The 13,906-nt window shown below is 41.3% G+C and overlaps 1 long non-coding RNA gene across 1 annotated transcript; it reads left to right on the top strand.

Annotated features, from left to right (window-relative positions):
• Positions 1-812: 812 nt before the first annotated feature.
• Positions 813-12,152, top strand: LOC140245471 (uncharacterized). Its single transcript, XR_011902341.1, has 5 exons — positions 813-870; positions 2,006-2,065; positions 10,202-10,265; positions 11,355-11,570; positions 12,059-12,152. It is a non-coding gene; the product is annotated as an uncharacterized lncRNA (long non-coding RNA).
• Positions 12,153-13,906: the final 1,754 nt, after the last annotated feature.

Raw genomic sequence — 13,906 nt, 5'->3', positions numbered from 1 at the left:
TGTCGTTAGGTCTATTAAACTGTGACCAGCAGTTAGTCTAGGTCCTACGAGGTGCGTTTGTCGCGCTAGTCCAACTGCGCTGACTAGTCTATAATTTTTAGTATTGGGTCATTTTCATGTTTGATCGGTGTTTTCGTAAGCCACCGTAAAAGTCCATCGTTTTTATCTGTCGCTAGTCGCTGATGTCTTGTTACGTAGTAAAAGCTAGCATACAAGACAAGTAGCAATATTTCTTTATTATTATTTGATATATAGTAAGGGTACTAGGTCTCGCGCAGGGACCTAATGATCGCGCATAGCGTAACTGCGTATAGCAAGCGATATTACGCGTAGGACTAAGCGCAAAATTTGCCGATACGCCCATGGAATAAACATACCTGACTTACCGCTCAACATGAGAAGGAAGCAGGTAAGAAATTTTGATTTCCAACGAATTTTCCACTAAATTTCCAATTTTTTACCTTGTACAAACCTACCTTCCCTTAAAATCTGTTCTAAGGATGTTGTAGCCTAGACGTGTCGTCTCGCTTGTCTCGTTCGTAGTCGATAGAATTCGTAATTTGTTCGATCGATCGTTTACCACGTGACGTCATCATACACAAGAACAATGTACGTGTATGCTGCCAGCTACGCTGAAATACTGTTAATAAATGTTGTTTTAAGTCAAATTTTAACACAACGATTATAATATTACAAAGGAATAAATATTTCAGTCTATCGAAGTTGAAGTGTGATTTCAATTTGAATTTGCTTGTGATTTCTTGCGCTAACTTGTGATATATTTGTGACAGGGGAGGGCCATAATATGAAGAAAACAAATTAGATGAGAGTGTGACAAATGGGTGACGAAAATGAGAGGGTGACGAATGGGTAAGCACACACACAAACACACACACACACACACACACACACAAAGTATATGTTCATATTTTACTTTTTTCCATTTCATATTACGTGTATATTATTGGTTAAAGTGATTAGAAATATTGTAAGAAAACTTTATAAATGAAAATCATTAACGATTATGAAAATATCAATGATAGAAATAATGATAATAAGAATGATAAAATGATGATGGTGGTGGAAGTGATAATAATAATAATGAAAATGATAATGATGATGATGATTATGATCATCGATGATGGTGGTGGTGATAATAGTAATAATGATGATAATAATAATAACAATAATAATAATAATAATGATAATAATAATAACACATATAATAATAATAATAACAATAATATACACAAGTTAGGTAAAACTGCTGTTGCTTATAACAGGGACAAATTTAATATCAAGTGAAAAAATATTCTACGAAAGCCGGAGCACGTTACAGCCGCAGAGGGGCAGACACTTTCACGCATGAAACTACAGAGGGCAGCTGCGCGATCTTTACATACCCCGAGAAATTGAACGCATAAAAGAAAGTCCGACATACAAACGGCGACAGCGCACTACTCCGTCATCGTATCATCAGGAGATTCTGGGAGGTGATTTTTCTGCTTTTTCGTGATATTCATTGAGAAATTCAGGTACGATTATAGAATAACTTCTATTATAAGAGCATTTCAAATTTACGTGCGCGATATCTAGACCCCTCAACCATACAATATACTTCGCTAACACTACACAGGGTAACTCCGATATCGAAGCTCTGTTTGTCTGCCAACAACGGAGCTTCAAATGAACGTAGACGTGTATTGTGAAATTTGAGAAGCACATCGTATGCGGAAATGATGTACAACACGACATTAACAAGTGGTTAACCAATTGTTCAATCATAACAGCTTCTACTCGAGAATTGTCAAATTGTATGCGGAAAACAAGTGACTGATGTGTGAAGGTATGTAATGTAGTGATGTGTGTTTACCAATTATATTGGCCAGCCGACGATTTATTCTTCGATATAATTATTGACATGATCCTGCTTTGAAAATGATTGAGTTACTTATCAAAATTTAGATGGATGACATTCCCTTTTTATGTGATTTATCTGTTGCAGTAGACACATCCTTTGACTGCCATCAACAGGAAACCTGGTTTTGCTGTAAAGAACAAAACCGTAAGTAGAATCCTTTCGTAAATACACAAGTTGGGGAGGAATTAAAATTGTGGAATACTTGCTTTAGTTTAAAAACATGACTTGTGGAGATTTTATTAATCATAATTACAAGCTTGAACTTACTACAGTACCCTGTGAGAAAGTTATGTGTTCATCTAACTATACACAGCCCAGTCGCTGTACGTACGTGGGTTCGCATAGCGTATAAACAGCGTCTGGTCAGCTAGTGTTCATCATTGCATTGTAAGATTCCACTGTGGTACAGTAGCTCATAAACGAAATTCGGAAACAGATTCATTCTTGCATGGGTGATCGTGAGCCTTAAACTAGAATCCACCATGATAAAAGTGTGTATTAGAGAATGAAAAAAAAAAGAAAGAAAAGATATGGAATTTTGAAATATTTGAAGAAATCAGATGAGTAAATAAGCAGATTATTACTGTTTAAAAAAAAAAATGTCATCACTAGGTCTGTGTAAATGGCAAAATTGGTAAGCATCTATGTGGAGAGGGAGTATTGTACAAATGGAATACTCTTAAGAGGGGCCCTGGGGCGGCAACAACATCCTTTCTACATTGCCATCTTCTTGAAAACAATTGGAAAGATTTTTACCAAATTTGGCACTGACCATCTGCATTTTTCTGATTAGTGTTTTCAACTCACCTGAGCCAAATAGCTCAAGTGAGCTCTAGCGATCGCTCACCATTCCCATCTTAACAACTGACAAGCAGATTTTAACCAAACTTGGAGGGAAATCTGTAAGGGGTGGGGAGTTAAAAATGTACATGTGGTGAGTGTAGCTCCCCAGGGTGCTCCAGGGTAGCATCTTTTGTTTAATTTACAAAAATGCCCCAAATCTGGCAATACTACATGCTGTGCTAGTATGGGCGTACAATTCCGCGCTAGACCCACAAGCTCTTTTTATGTATACTAATTCAAATATTGTTGTTACGATATCACGATTGTTATCGATGTCACCAACCGATATCAGTGATCGTTATTCACTGCACATAAAACATGGCTGAACCTTGAGCTACTACTGTGTCCAATCGTGTCATGATTGTCGGCCTTGACATGACGTCTCTGAACATTCACAAGCATCACATCACATAACATGGTGGCAGCGCGTTGTGGACTTCGACAAAACGCCTGAGATCGCCATTGTCCCCTCCAGGGCCATGTATTTTCACCATTAGAACTCGCCACAAGGACCGACGGTCTACCAATACCGTGCACCAGTGAATGCCAGGCTGTAGCTGTCCGAGTAACTGAGCTGCTGAGTATTGAATACGCGCACGATAAGCGTATGGAACTACAGTACGCAGTAGCTGCGACCGGTCTTGGAATGGAGATCGAACGATCTGAGTCGGACGCTTAGCTGCCAGGGAGCATAATATATCGTATGGAATGGCAACCTGCAGGCAATGCGTTGCAGCATTTCCGTCATAACTTTGCCGTCTAGTTCATCGACAGCCAGCGTGAGCACCTGTCAGGATCGGACCCGTGTGAGGCGGAGTGTGTGCATCGCCGATTACAACGCCGAGCTTTTGGACAGCGGTCACGACGCAGTTCCTCAGCAGTGCCATGACAGCATTGCACCGCACGCAGTTCTACCGAATGGGATAGAGTCGCCGATCGCATCGCGTTGCATCGCATCGGAGCCAGCGCAACACGCAGTCTCACAGGCCAAGCCCAGGGCGAGTATCGCACGCGCAAGTCGGTAGCGTCGCAGGGTAGCAGGCCAGGGAGGTGACGTCGCACCGATGCATGCTGAGCAGCAGGTCTATCGACTGTGGGCTTGCCGGTTCTCGATGACGACTCAGCTACCAGACGGAATCCATGGCAAATATGAGATGAATGAACACTAAAACACAAACATTTAAAGCAATGGTAGAATACAGAACATGCTAGATTCCAGTTTGTTGAGTGAATGAATGGTACAATAACATAGTCTGTGTGATGCTTAACGTTAGTATAGTAACGTTTGTATCAACATGTAACCATTAACGTGCATATGTTCCACAGTTATCCTATCTCGTGTATAAAGAGATGTGATCTTGATTCAAGGCATCGCAAAAGGAGGCAGAACCTGTGGTAACGTACACATTATCTCATTTTTTACGCTAGCCTATGAGTCTATGGAGTGAATTTGCTGAGTCAGTGGATGTGTTGTACCGGTTACCAAATGTGCCTGTTCTAGACGCGGAGCATTTTAGCCCTAGATCTATAGATAATTATCTATAGAATCTTGTCTAGACCCTATGCACTGGTAGACTAGTATAGTCTATACAGTCTGTGACTGAGTTCTGGTCTTCAAATCATATTTTGCCGTATCGTACTAGTACACATAGTGGCTGTACGATTCTACGTTGCAGTCCCAGCAGTATTATATACATAGCATGTATATGTAAAACAGTGTGGCTGTATACGGGTGTGCTTCAGGGGTGTATCATTTTACCTATCCCGAACCGACACTGAAGCGCTAGTTTGCACACGTACGAGCACACTGGGACATTGAGTAGGCCTATTATATGTGTAGTATGTGTTATTGCAATGATTTGTAATTCACTCGCCTATTATGCTGTCGCACGTTGCCGCTAACGATGTATTTCAGCCGGTTACTGCTGTAATTAACAGTATGTTCTATGTATTGGTGGTATAACTGAGTTATATTGCGGACTGAATTACACCCACCTCGTCGTTAAGCAGGCAGTAGACAAAGATAGAACAGAGAGTAGAGTTAATTCAGAGTGTCTTAACTTAGTCCATTCTTGTGTACAGTGTTTGTTGCTTTGATGAAAAAGTTCATCCTACATACGTGACGCCATTGTATTGATACAGTATAGTGTAGCATATAGTACCAGGTTTCCCTTCCTTTTTTGTGTGTGCCATAGATTGAAAACCTATTTGTGGTGTTCGTATCAGTCATACGGTACAAGATGGCACGATACCCTGAAATGGTATGGAAGGGGTCAGACCTCCTTGCCGAATTCAAAGTCTTTAGGCAAAGAATGTCACTTGTGTTACAGGACCAAGAGGTCACAGACTCCAAGAAGCAGGCTGTAAAAATCAAAATTGCCCTTGGAGGCGAAGGTCTCCGTAGACTGAATACATCTGGCCTGAGTGACGATGACTTAGATAATCCTGCGAAAATATGGTCCACGATCGAGGCCCAGTTGAAGATCAATGTCAATTTCCGTATTCATCGCCTCGAGTTGATGCGTTATCGACAACGATCAGATGAAAATATTGATGAGTTCGTGACGCGCTGTCGCGACAAAGCTCGTGAATGCGACTTCTCACTGTCAGAACTCCAGGAACGGATCATGGAACTGGTCATCGCAACGACACCTTGTGAGCAACTGCAGAGGACCCTCCTTGAGCAACCAAAGGGATTTACGATTGACAAAATCCTACTCGAGGGAAGGAAGTACGAAGCACTGGCAGCTGGTCGTAAGTCTCTGCAGACTATGGACATAGACAGAAGTGTTGGTGCCGTAACACACCACAAGAAAGGTCAGCACGCGTGTGGCAACTGTGGTACCAAGCACCCACCTCGCAGATGTCCTGCATACAAGGATACTTGTCACTCATGTGGCAAGGTAGGACACTGGGCAAAGATGTGTCGCCAAGCACAGAAACAGCGAGGAAGAAGCCCTAAGAGACAGACACATGGCAAACGCAGCTCATCCAAACAGTGGAGAAACAGACGTTCCAAGTCCAGGAACAATCGAAAAGATCCTGTTGATGAGATAACTGCACATGGAGGCAGCTTTGATGATACTCGCCATGAGGCAACTGCAGAAACACAAAGGTTTGATGTGATTGACGTTAGCAAACCACAACTCACATACAACACAACTAGGACAGAAGCCTTTGTAGAAGTTGATATTGTTTGCTCTCAGAAAGCAGGCCAACATATCCTCAAACTAAAGGTGGATACTGGGGCAAGCGGTAACACCCTACCTCTGCGGATCGTCAAGAATATGTACAGCAACAGATGGAGATCCGTCCTTCAAGACACACAGACGAGACTCACTGCATACAACGGCAGCCAAATCAACTGTGTCGGCACGATCGACCTCATGTGCCGATACAAGAGCACCGATTGGAACACTCAGACGTTCTATGTGGTTGACGTACCAGGTCCTGCCATCCTAGGCTTGCCAGGCTGCCACGGCATGGCAATTGTGACGATACACGAATTGCAGTACCATACACCATCACGCGTCATCAGGAATGTAGGCGACCTGAAGGCAGCATATCCTGCACAATTCGACAGGATCGGGAACTTCAGAGGAACAGCACCATTGCACCTGGAGCATGATGCACAGCCATCGATTGATCCACCGAGGAAGTGTAGCGTACACTTACGGGATAAGATCAAGGCAGAACTACAAACCATGGAACAAAATGGTGTTATCCGCAAGATTGAGCACCACACTGACTGGTGCAGTTCCATGACGACGACAGTGAAGAAAGATGGTTCAATTCGTTTGTGCCTTGACCCTAGACGACTCAACAACGCACTTAAACGTTGTCCACACAAAGTGCCAACACTGGAGGAAGTAAATCCGACATTTGCAGGAGCAAGGTACTTCTCCAAACTTGACGCTAAGTCTGGGTACTGGTCCATCCACCTAGCAGCCAAGAGCCAGGAATTGACAACGTTCAGAACGCCCTTTGGGAGATACTGTTTCCAGAGGTTACCATTTGGACTATGTGTTAGTCAGGACATCTTCCAACAACACATGGACAGAATCATCGATGGCATACCTGGATGCATATGCATTGCTGATGATGTCGCGGTAGTTGGTCGCACGGAGGAAGAACACGACAAGAATCTACAGCTCCTGATGGAGAAAGCCCAGCAGGAAGGCCTTGTGTTCAACAGCGCCAAGTGTTCAATCAAGAAAGACCGGATCAGCTTCTTCGGATCGTTGTACACGAGGAGTGGCATTCGGCCGGATCCGACGAAGGTAGAAGCAATCAAATCAATGCCAACGCCAAAAGACAAAGAGGACGTCCAGCGATGTCTTGGGTTGTTCACGTACATAGCCGCTTACATCCCGAACTTCTCTGAGAAGGCAGCGCCTCTCCGAGAATTGTTAAGGATGAGCACCCCATTCTTGTGGGACACCAACCATGATCATGCTTTTGAAGCGCTCAAAGACGCCATTACTGAGGACGTCTGCTTGAGGTACTATGACCCACGGAAGGAGACAACATTGGAAGTAGATGCATCCTTGAAGGGAGTTGGTGCATGCCTCCTCCAGAACGCCGAACCTGTAGCGTTCGCATCCAAGAGTTTATCTCCAGCACAGTCGAATTATTCTAACATCGAGCGAGAGACTCTCGCACTGGTCTTTGGAATTAGCCGATTCCATACGTACCTCTTCGGGAAGGAATTCACGGTTGAAACAGACCACAAACCACTCGAAATGATTTGGCGGAAACCAATAACAAGTGCACCTCCTCGGCTCCAGAGGCTGTTGATCAAGATTCAGGGATATAATTGTACTGTAAAGTACAAGCCTGGGCGGGAGATGATACTATCAGACACTCTCAGCAGGCTCCCTAATCCGCTGGAAGCACAGGATATACCAGTTGACATCAGAGTAGAGACAATCTGCACGGAAGCCGAAGACCTCCTCGACATCGACCTCGTTTCCTTTGGTCAGAGCAAGAGGGAACAGCTCCAAACGGAGACAGCAAGTGACCACATCCTGCGGGAGCTGTGGCAACTCGTAACCAACGGATGGCCAGACTCCATCAAGGAAATTCCCACAACACTGAGAACATTCTGGCCATACAGAGATGAGTTGGGAGTGTCACACGGAATTATCTTCAAAGGCAGACAAGTTGTCATCCCCCAAGCCTTGAGAGAAGATATTCTAGAACAACTTCACATTGGCCACATGGGCATAGAGAAGACGAGACGGCTTGCCCGTGAAACAGTCTTCTGGCCAGGGATCAACAAAGACATAGAACGGATCACGAAGGATTGCGGAGCATGTCAGGAGTTCCAGGCTAGACTCCAGAAAGAGCCGCTAATCCCACACGATGTACCACCATCGTCTTGGACCAAGCTCGGAGCAGACCTCTTCACATTCCAGAGGGAGGAATACCTTCTTGTTACAGACTACTACTCCAAGTACCCGGTGATCTACAAGCTGAAAGAAACGTCCAGTGCAGCTGTAGCAGGTGTGATGAGTGTACTGTGCAGTTTGTTTGGTCCACCAGCCGAAATTGTGTCCGACAATGGCACACAATTCACCGGCAGACCTTTCCAGGAAATGTGCAAGAAGTGGTCCATCACACATACGACCTCGTCACCCCACTATCCACGTTCCAACGGCCTAGCAGAACGGATGGTGCGAACTGTAAAGTCCACTTTACAGAAGTGTGCGAAGACTGGTCAGGACACACAAGTAGCGATGTTGCACCTCCGAGCAACTCCTATTGACTCTGGTATGAAGTCACCAGCTGAACTCATGTTTGGCAGACCGATCAGAACCAGCCTTCCGAGCCATCATCTCACGGGAGATTCATCAACTACAGAATGCCTTCTTGGAAAGCAGTCAAAGATGAAGGAAACGCATGACAAGCATGCAGGAGAGGAACTCCCACCTCTACATGTAGGACAGCAAGTTCGCGTTCTACACCCTCAGGAGCACACCTGGATACCCGCCAAGGTCACACAGGTGTGTGATGAACCTAGGTCGTACACCGTGTCAACACCCAACGGTTCGATTCTACGACGCAATCGCTCTCACCTGAGAGATGTACCAGCCAGCAGTACACCTACACCCAGAAAGCGTGTACATTTTGCTGACGACAGCAAGTCTGTCGTAGAGACCCCTCCGGGTCATCGAGATCACCCTCACACAGACACACAGAACACAAACAACAATCGCAGTCAGAACACAACCTCAAGTACCACTCCCATGGTCAGTAGGTACGGTCGTAAGATCCGTAAGCCAACCAGATACCAACACACATAAATACTCATGAGAAACAGATGCAGACCAGAGTCAAGCACAGTCCTTAAGTTGTTAATCATTTAAATTGTGCATGATATGGTAAATGCTTGACTGGTGTACAAGATACACACCATTCAAATTCATGTGTGAAAAGGGAGAATGTATAATATGTAGAAATCATATGTCACAAACAATGTAAGAGTTAGAAGTTGTTGGTAAGACTCATACCAAAAACAAAACAGTGTTAAAGTTGGATATGAGTTCAAGGCCAAAAGTGTTGAATGAAAGGCCGAAGTGTTGTGTTGTTTAAATGATGTTTGTAGATGCTAGTCACAGTTGTAACACTAGCCAGAAGTTAAAGGTTCACAGTGTTTTCCAAACGTTTTGTTCATATGACAATAGCAGGACATGCTTGTGGTAACTTGTAATGTTATCCAGTGATTGGTGTTGGTATAAATGAACACAGACAGAATACTAGGAAAAAGCAACTCCAGATATATATATGCAGTCATACTCTTATTTTGAGACAATTCCACCACATATGTTAATGCTTGAGTCAACCTTGGAACTACACGGATATAATTACCAAAGTAAAAATGTTAATGACATAGTTGTTTCGTCCTGGATACCAAGGTCAAATGTGTTTGGAATGTATGTTTAAGAAACTTACTACAGAGTCTGTAACCCCCACAGGAATGTGTTCACAATGGTGTTTGTGTGACTATGTTTTCAGAGAAAGGGGGATGTTACGATATCACGATTGTTATCGATGTCACCAACCGATATCAGTGATCGTTATTCACTGCACATAAAACATGGCTGAACCTTGAGCTACTACTGTGTCCAATCATGTCATGATTGTCGGCCTTGACATGACGTCTCTGAACATTCACAAGCATCACATCACATAACAATTGTCAAGATGTCACAACCTCTCTTTTACTTCTAATGATCTCATTAAAACATCTTGAAGTTTAAAATTCCCAAATAATTTACTTGCAAAAGAAAAATGTATCAACATGGCTGAATCTCTAAATTCATTATTCATTTGTTGTTCGCAGGTCTTTGTTGTTGAAAATGTCATAAAACTTGATAGTCTGAATCAATCTCTTCAATGCAGTTAAGATCTTTGTCCTTTTTGTACCAAATGTAGGAAACACCAATAATGGCTGCGCAACCATTTGAGACATCTCCAGCTATACTCCAAAGACTGAAAGGTATTATTTTGTTTCATTTTTTGGTGCTTGCCTTGATATAACATTCAATGTTTTCCTTTGTACGATAAAGCATGGAAATAGGACAACATGGCTTCTTCAAAGTGATTATTCACTTAAAATGAGTAAGACATACATGGCTGAACTTATTTTTCAGGTGGCCAGCTGGGCCACTTAACCAAGATGATTGGTGGGCAAATTCAATTTCGGATACAATTGCAATACAGAATGTAAGCACAAATTTCTGACTTTCATGAATAAATTTAATCAGGAAACATTGCTATGACTGTTTTGAGTGGCCAACCGGGCTACAAAGGGCTCAGTTTTTGGTGCTCGAGAAAACTTTTGTTTTGCCAGTGGCAACTGGGCCACTGCTAAAGTTGACATACATTTATAATCTAACTAAATTATCATTCTTCCAAATTACACATGTACACCTGTACATCAGCATGCAGTGGTGCTTCTTATATTCAAGTTAAATGTATGGCAAATTAGAGTAGTGGGCATTAACAATAATGACATTTTAAAGATCACCTATTTAATTCTGTGTATTCTACTGACTGGACTATGCAAGTACTTTACAACTGATCATTTGGCTCAAGAAATTCATGATAATCACCAGTTGACAGTTGAAAAAACTGACATTAGTGACGACAATTTATTGTCTTTGTGTATTTCATTTTTATTTTGTCGTCCTATGAAAGTGAGTTAGATGGACAATTAAGCGGCACATTACTGTTTTAAGCATATAACAGTTATGTTCTCCCCAATACTCTTGTTCACCTTAAAGTTGTTGTTGTTGTTGTTTTTTTTTTTCAATTAAGATGAAATAACACCAAGTATTGACTGATCATGAGGATAGTAGAAGAAATGCTCACTCCCAAGGAGTTGTTTGTACCGACCCTGCTATCATTCTTGGGTAGAGCTGAGGTGAACAGCACCAAGGAATGTTAACAGAATAGTAGATATTTGTTTCATAAACCTCATTATTGAATATGTTTTATGACCAACAAGGAGAATCATTTTGTTTTACCACATATTTTCTAACTACATGTATATTATTGTCCAAATTATTCCTCCGTACATTCCTAGAGAGCTGAAAGGCCTCGAAGAGGATCGGCTGACAGGCGGAATCCATTTGAACTGTATGAGGATGAAGCTTTTCAAGTGAGCTACAGATTTTCGAAAGATACTCTGCACTCCACCTCATCAATATGCTTGGAGGTGATCTGAGGAGGGACACAGATTGGAATGATGCACTACCTGTTCATGTGCAGGTGTTGACCACTCTCTACTTTTATGCCGTTGGTAAGTTAATACATTTTTGCTCATTAAATTTTACAAATTGCATTTTATATGTTTATAACCAATCTCTGTGGGACCATCCATAATGGGAGGGAGCTGGAGGTTCCCTAAAGGTTGGTAATACAGGAGATTATGTGTACCCTGGTGAGCACTAGATCTGCATACTCTCTCTTAATGTTAGTATTGCTCAGCTTTTCTTTTATTTAGACTTTTAATTGTTTTCCTCATACCAGTGATTTAACAGAGCTGCCAAACATTTTTCTTCGTATCATTTTGTACCATTTTTGTTGTTGTTGGGGGGGGGGATACTCCAGTTTACATGGGAAATTGTTGCATTTGGAACTTATTTCTATGGGAGTAGGATCAGTCATTTTCACAGGCTTAAATCAAATTATATATTTCTTTGTATTTTAATCAAATGTGTACAATTGCATTTGATAAAGGATTATCCACGCAAAAATCTATTTAAGTGGTTTCATATTTTTATTCAGATTCATTCCAGCAGATGCATGGGGACGAGGCATCAATGTCACAGTGGTCTGTTTGCAGAGTCATCAGAGACGTTTTGGAAGCCATCGCAAGGAGGAAGAGAGAATTCATCAGGTTTCCAACTACGAGAGAAGAGATTGAATCTACCCAGCAGAAATTCTATGAGTACTGCCGCTATCCAGGAGTCATAGGTGCTATCGATAGGACTCATGTCTCAATAAGGAGTCCTGGTAGGGAACAAGCCCTGTACTTCCTTAACAGGAAGAAGAGGTATTCGATCAATGTAAATATCCCGTCAGTAGAATACTGTAATCCTCTTGTTTAATGCATCCACTGGCAAGAATTAGTTGGCGGGATCATATTAGCTGTACTCGTTACATACTCAAATAAAATATCAATGGTATTTTTCCCTCTGTGGTCATACACTGCAAAAATGATTGAGAACCATATTTCATTTGAATGATTGCCCTCTCCGCAAGTGAAATTTATTTGCATATCATATACTTCTCTTTCTTTTCTCGTCAATTTTTGATGAATGGCAATTCATATATCAGCAGTAAAATGTCTAACATTTATTGCTTTATAGAATGTAAATGTGATTACAACTATATCTAAATGTAAAGAAAATGACATCTCATTTAAAGACATTGCATTACAATAATTTCATATTATTTCAGGTCATGAGTCTCATCATCCGAACTTCTTTGTTACTGTATTACGACTATCGTAAGACACTACGCTATTGTATGAAATGGCAACAATAATATTTTGTTAGTCCTCTGTCTCACTAAACAAATATAAATATCACCAGAAATGTAATCATGGCTTATTAGCAATGAAGCATGTTGTTTGATCATCGAATACATGCTGTCAAATAAATAGTTACCCTTTTCTATTCAACTGGTTTACTTTATCCCAAAAAAGTATATGCATATATACAAACAGTGGATATACATGTAGACCCCATTGAATTAATGTTGAGTTAAAGAATCTTAAAGTGTACAGTGTACATCAGTTACATTTAAATGGATCATATAGTTTTGGTGGAGGCTTAAAGGAGACCGGATGATTTTCAGATTTTTACATTTGAACAACTATAAATTAGTAATACTGAGAACAGAGTTTTAGAACTTGTGATAATTGGGATGAAGAACAAGAATATTTTCAAAATTTAGAACAAATTGCAATGAACAAGGATGATGACATGGCAGAGTCACATAAGAATGCATGAGTTAGGGCTCAAGGAAGCAGAACAAAAGAAGAAGGCATTCATAGATTATTCACAGGTGAACTCGCAATCAAGCGGTATTGTAATGGAATTACACTGCTACATTTCTGAAACACCCCATGTGTCAACCTCCTATGTCATCATCCTTGTTCAGTGTAATTTGTTTAAGGTTTCTCAAAGTATTGTTTCTCTGCTCAAGAACCACAACAAATTCCACAAATCTATACATGGAGTACTGAGTAGTCGATTTATGTACTACATGATGTGAAATTATGAAAATTGTCTGGAATATGTCCCTTTAACTTCAGGTTTTTTTAATTTTTCATTTTTTTTTTTTTTTTTGGTGAGATAGTGAGACACCTCTTATGAAATATGAAAGAGCATGCAATTCCAAGATGGATTCAATGTTTCTTTGATGAAAATTGGTTTTGAAATGGCCAAGATATCCAAAACAGAGTGATCCTAATAAAGTGTGGGACCTACATTTTACTATGATCGTTTTGTTTTACTTTGTTTTTTGATGTTTCAGCTATTCCAAACCCGATTTTTGTCAAATAAACTTTGAATTCCTCTTAAAATGGTATGCTCTGTACTATTTCGTAAGTGTTTTCTTGGTATCTCG

Source organism: Diadema setosum, chromosome 22 (assembly GCF_964275005.1).
Source record: "Diadema setosum chromosome 22, eeDiaSeto1, whole genome shotgun sequence".
Lineage (NCBI taxonomy): Eukaryota > Metazoa > Echinodermata > Echinoidea > Diadematoida > Diadematidae > Diadema > Diadema setosum.
The sequence above is the reverse complement of the archived record's forward strand: the minus strand, read 5'-3'. Positions and strand labels throughout refer to the sequence as shown.